Genomic DNA, 6,359 nt, shown 5'->3' with positions numbered 1-6,359 from the left:
CAACCTTCCTTCTGAGGAGTGGCTGGTGGGTTTGAACTGCCAGCCTTCTGGTTAGCAGTCAAGTGCCTTAGGCACTATGCTACCAGAGCTCCCTTAGAAGACAAAAATGAAGCTTACTTCTGTAATGATAACCACCTCAGAAATCCAAGGAGGGGTCGCTATGAGTTGGGTCTGACTTGATGGCACATAACAACAACAACAACAGTGGTAGTAAAGCTGGAATTTAAATCTGGAGTGGTTTTTATTATACTTGGCTTTCTACCTCATAGGTTATAAAGATTTCATTAGAAAATGAACATAAACTGCTTGCAAGTAAGTTTTTTCAGTGAACCAAGGTAATTATTGTGTAAAGAAAATATTTCTAGTTTTCAGTAATGAAAAGTGTACATGGTAGATGCATATGAAATGGATAGAAACTGTTTGGATGCTATCTAAGCCAGTTGGATCTGACGAACAGTGGACTCTCATCTCCTTCTAGTGTTAAAGATGCTCTCCCTTCCAGGACACTCTCATGTTAGTCTCATATGAATCAGTTCTATTTTGCTTTTCTTTTGATCTGTCCCCAGTGGAGAGCAGAAAGGCCTGGCCACTGTTTTTGCTATGACACTTGAGGCAGTTATCAAGACATTTCTTACTCTATCTCTGTTAAAGTAATTGAGAGAAAGAAAAATCTCCTTGGAATTGTTCAAAGGAGATTAAAATTCCCTAATTCTGGGGACAGGTGAACTATACCCCTTCCTTGGCATTTGAAATCAGACATTTTAGTAGTGCAACTCATTCTTTTGCCATCGTTCTTCTTCATGAGTCTGTAGCCCAAGAAACAGGTACCTCATTACTCCATGTTAAAGAGAGTTAAGTTTTTTTGACAATGTGTGATGTTTTAAAATCTTTTCTGAATACTCTGCTACATTAAAGGACAATGAGGGATACACGAATCATCTTACAACGTGGATGAACCTGGAGGACATTATGCTGAGTGAAATAATCACAGAAAGACAAGTACTATATGAGCCCATTACTGTAAAAAGACAAAGAAGGGTTTGCTTGGGAAAGGGAACTCACTCAGTAGGTTATCGGGATGGGGAAGGAAGTGGAGGGATTAATTTTGGGCTAGTTGGGGCCCACATGCTGACATGGGTAGGTGGAGGTATATACAGGAAGGATCTGTGACCACCATGATAACATTAGGAAATGGGAGGACACCAAATTGTGCACATAAGAGATAGACGGCAGATGCTAATACCAACAAATATGTCCACAATACTGCATTGCCTTTAACACCAAACACCAGTCTACAGATACATACTTAAGCACCTGAAAGGATCAGATGGGGGTCAGTGAACAGGAGTATGATCCAGACCAAGGATAGATTCAGCTTAGGCTAATCTTGCCCAGACACCAGGGATACAAAATACCTGCAGTCCTTACAGAAGCATAGAAGACAGACACAGAGTAATCCCTCACAGACAACCAGACACTATGGGAGAGAGATCCAATAGATCTACCGTCTCAAGACCATAATACTGGGGGAAACCAGACTCAATTAGCACAACAAAATACATAAAAGCCTTGCTTCACATCCTACGTTGGTGAGTAGCGACTGGGGTCTTAAAAGCTTTCAAGCAGCCGTCTAAGATGCAGCTAATGGTCTTCTAAAGTAGGAAGCAAAGAAGAATGCAAACCAACCAAACAACAAAAACAACATAAAGGGCTTTTGGGAGCATTCAGCCATAGCATAATGGCACTTGAAAACAGAACTAGGTGGGCCTGGCTACCAATGCTAACCACTCAGGAAAGGATCAAATCTGGAGATCCTGGATAGAGTGGGAGGGAAAACGTGGAACAAAATCCAGAAACTCAATAATGACCAGAAGTACTGGTCAGACGATACCTAATGAGATGCTCAATACTATGGCCCGGGAATACATTCTGGGCCTGGAATAAAATGCATCCCCAGGGGCTAACTCTCAGTCCAATAGTTAACAAGATATACACGCAGACCACTCAATCCGGGATGGTGCACCCACATAGTCTATGGGAATACATCCCTTAGAGCAATAGACCACAGGGCACTAGAGGACCAATAATCAAATTGAAGAAATGCAGGACAAACAGGAGTGCATAAATATGAAGGGCACAGGGGAAGGGTTACAGGGTAGGGAAGGGAAGAGACTGGGTTAGGCTTGAACATGGTAAATGGGGAATGAAATTAAATGTACACGTAACATTGAATGTAAAACAAGGTCTTAAAATTAAAAAAAAAAAAAAAAAATTCTGAAACCTGCTATAGGCTGTATTCCAAAATAATATCTTGTAAATAGTTGTTACCTGACTGCTGTAAATTACCCTTCTCTCATCCCAAAGACTTCACGGATTTTTCCCCAGACACTTTGAACTCCTTTTCAGACAATGAGGATAGCATTTATTTCCAGGGAAGGATAAACAAGAAGAAATATGGGAGAATATTCACATCTTCAGATCTCCAAGGAGGATGCTAGGAGCCAAGTTTGGGAGACCTGGTTTTTATGAGGTAATTCATAGCCTGTTTGGAAATCCACTTAGGAAGGAATTGAATAGTTTGAAAAGCTAAAGTAACAATTCTTTTCTGGTTTTTGGGGAAAAAAAAATGAAGGACACATATCTCTTGAGTCTTTTTTCCTATTAGAAAATTTAGAGGGTTAGGTATGAAAAACCTGGAATGAACTGCATTACTAATTCATAGTTATAAAAATCATAATTAAAGTTAACACTAATCAAGGACCTACTATGTGCCTAATACTGTGCTAATATCTTTAAATGCATTTTCTCGTTTAATTCTTCAAATAACCAAAATTATGATCCAAATTGAACAGTGTCATTGTTTCTATTTCACACATGAGGGAAAGGAGGCCCAAAGAATCTTGAAGTGAAGAATCTGCTTCACTCCATTACCAAATGGTCAAGATGGCATTTGGACCCATCTTTCTCTGTCTCCAGAGCCCATCAGCTAAATCAGTGTACTTAGCTCTTGATCTGACAATAAAAAAATCAGTTGCCCTTGAGTTGACTCCAACTTATGGTGATACCATATGTTCTGGTTACCTAGTACCTCTCCGACAACGACATACCACAAATGGGATGGCCTTAAAAAACAGGAGTTTGTTCTCTTACACTGTGGAGGCTTTAAGTCCAAGTTCAAAGTGTCAGGCTCTAGGGGCTGGGTGAAAGCCCCTCAACCTTGGGCTTCAGCTCTGCCTCCTGCTCCCGGCCCACTGAAGCTAGAGGCTTTTCTTCACTCAGACAGCTGCTGGATGCTGAGGCTGCCAAGCCCAAGGATGACAAGTAAAAAAGGCACAGTCCTGATGTTATCAAACCACACAGCAGCCCATTAATTCAAATCCATCATAAGTCCCCAGGTTGGCAGAACATGGCAGGCTGCTGAGCAATGACATGGCTACATGCAGGGTTCAAGTGTGCCATAAGTTAGAGACCATTCCCAAAGCTGTTGCTTATATACAGGAAGTAGACCACAGACCCAAAGCATCTACTCAGCTGCCTGTGGTAGATCCCACTATGGAGCTGATTGCCAGTCTCATCATGGGGAATAACTATCACCAGCTGCCCAGCCACTCAGCCAGACCTAGCAAAATTGACACACAAACATAACTACCACACCATGTGTGTCAGAGTAGAACTGTGCTACGTACAATGTTTTCAATGACTGATTGTTTTCAGAAGTAAATCACCAGGTCTTTCTTCCAAAGCACCTCAGAATAAACTTGGACCACTAACCTTTAGGTTAGCAACTGAATGTATTAACTGTTTATGCCACCCAGGTACTCTGCTCTGACAGTAGGAATTTGGTTAAAATCATTAATGAATTCTCTGGGTCTCAGTGGTGAACAATAAATTTGGGTTGCTTATTTTTTTGGGGAGCTCTGGTGGCATAGTGCCTAAGGCATTTGACTGCTAAACAGAAGGCTGGTGGTTCAAACCCACTAGCCACTCATCAGAAGGAAGACTAGGCAATCTACTCCTGTAAAGATACCACCTCAGAAACCCAAGAAGGGATCACTATGAGTCGAAATTGACTCAATGCCAGTGAGTTTTTTTTTTTTGGTTTATGTATTTAAGACTTCTTCAGCTCTAAAAAAAATTATGATTGTGAAATAAATTCACTCATTATTTGGTATAGAATTAAAATGAAGTCATTCTAGTGCTACCTTCTCTGAAGGTAAAGAAATACAGAGTCTTTCTCTGGAGGCTATGCCGGTACTTCACCTTGTACTTACCATTTTATCATGGTGTTGTTGACCATTCTTTATCAAATACAATTTTTTAATTGTATGCAATTTTTTTACTTTCTTCCTTACTCCTTCATCCAGTAAACAATTCCTGTGCGTTTGATGGGTGCCATACTTGTTTTTTAAAGCTTAAAATTATGAATGCATATGCCAGACACTCTGAAGTCCACACATTTATTGTATCTGATTTAGCCTTTCAATAAGCCTATAAGGTTTTGCAGATGGGGAAATTGGGTACTTTTGTGGTTAACTGACTGGCTTGAGGTCAATGAACTAGAAGGGTTGGGGCTGGTATTTGACCTCAGATATGTCTGATTCCCAGGTCTGGGTGATGAGCTTTTACTTGTGTTCTTGAAAGATTCTTAAGCTTCCATATGCTCTTGTGGTTTCTCTTTTGTTCCCATTGACTGCCTCTCCTTGAGATCTGTCCCCTCCCTTTTTCCTCACTTGCATCTCCTAGTTCACACACAATATGAGAAGGGAGTCTTCCTCTGAGTTTTACTCTCAAGTTTAATTGAATCACCTCCTTTAACCTCTTGCTGGATAAGTGGTGGCAGATGTAGAAACACTTGTCAAATTTATAGTAGGAAACAGGTTGAGAAGTGTACTTGCTTACTGAGGGATGCATTTTTTTATCATTGATATCACCTGGACTTTTGTATGCATGAGACTTTTGTCTTCCATTATTTTTCATTTCAGCTTACAATTAGAGCTTGCAAATTGAATTGCTTTCTCTGAGGAGCTTCAATTTCTCTATTTGGCAAATGTGATGTTCCCCAACTCGCCTACCCCTTTTGCTCAGCTGAAATTAGCTTGGTTGATTTTGCTCCCTTGTACTGCAGACTGGTCTAATCAGTAGAATCATGATCACAGTTAGTAGTTGCTTCCACAAAGTCTGTAGAGAAAGTGCATATGAGTGGTGCTTGGCCTGATGAGGTGGAGAATGGAGGTTCTCCTGGGAAGTACACATGAGCTTTAAGAGAGCTGTCCCTCTTCACTTGCACTCAGAAGTCTTGTGGTGTTTAAAGAGGCCATTAAGGGCCCTGCTGTTGGAAGTGCCCTCTTTGGAGTCAGGATAAACCCAGAGACTGGGTTATTTGTTATCATGCAGAGATGTTACAAAGGGGAGAGAGAATATTAACACTACATATTCTAGATTAACACCAGCCCAGTGCTGATAGGCTTTATTAATGAAAACCTTGATAGCTACTCAAATTCTTTAGTTTTGTGTTTCATCTCAAAAAGTAATTGATTCTAGTGCCACAAATGAAAGAAGGATTAGCCTTCTAAAGAAAGACCTCACAGTCCAAAATGATAGCCAGTGTAGCCATATGAGTGGGGAACATCAAGTGACTGAAGGTGTTCCAGAATCCAGAGCTTAGTAGGAGTCAGCCATGAAAAAGGTAGGAGCCTTAGCATCATCACAGTGTCTCAGGTCCTTTCTAGTCCTGAGACTTATGATCTATCTCTTCTGCCCAGACTCACCTCTCACTATTCTTCCATATGGTAGCACGTTACACTTCTGTAATATTGATGATCCTGCTGCCCCCTCAGAGTTTGTCTCTTTAATATCTCCATATCTTTTACCTCCTCTTCCTTATTTCTGGAAAACCATGATCTTAGGTCTTTTGCATGGCTGACTTCTACCATTCATCAGGATACAACTTAAGCATTACTGCTTTTTTTTTTTTTTTTAATAATTTTTATTGTGATTTGGGTGAAAATTTGCAGAGAAAATTCATTTTCCATATAGCAGTTCATATGCATTTTATATCATGACATTGATTTCAATTCCCCACAGTGTAACAGCTCTCTTCCCACTTCCTCCTCATAGTTACCTCTTCCCTGTGTCCTTGCCTCCCATGCACTTCCCCCCAGCTGTCTCCCTGTATATACATTTCCCTTCTGTCCTCCCATGATCAATCACTCCAAGCAGTGTATCTACCTGATGGGAGTGAACATCCCATATGCCTGTCTATTATTTGGCTGGAAGCCAAAGGAGTGAGTTCAATTTCAGACCTGATGGGTAGCTAGAGACCATAGTCTCAGGGGTCTAACCAGACTCTATCAGACCAG

This window comes from Orycteropus afer, unplaced genomic scaffold, assembly GCF_000298275.1.
Source record: "Orycteropus afer afer isolate SDZICR_OR568_19922 unplaced genomic scaffold, OryAfe1.0 scaffold00160, whole genome shotgun sequence".
Classification (NCBI taxonomy): domain Eukaryota; kingdom Metazoa; phylum Chordata; class Mammalia; order Tubulidentata; family Orycteropodidae; genus Orycteropus; species Orycteropus afer.
Note: the sequence above shows the minus strand (reverse complement) of the source record.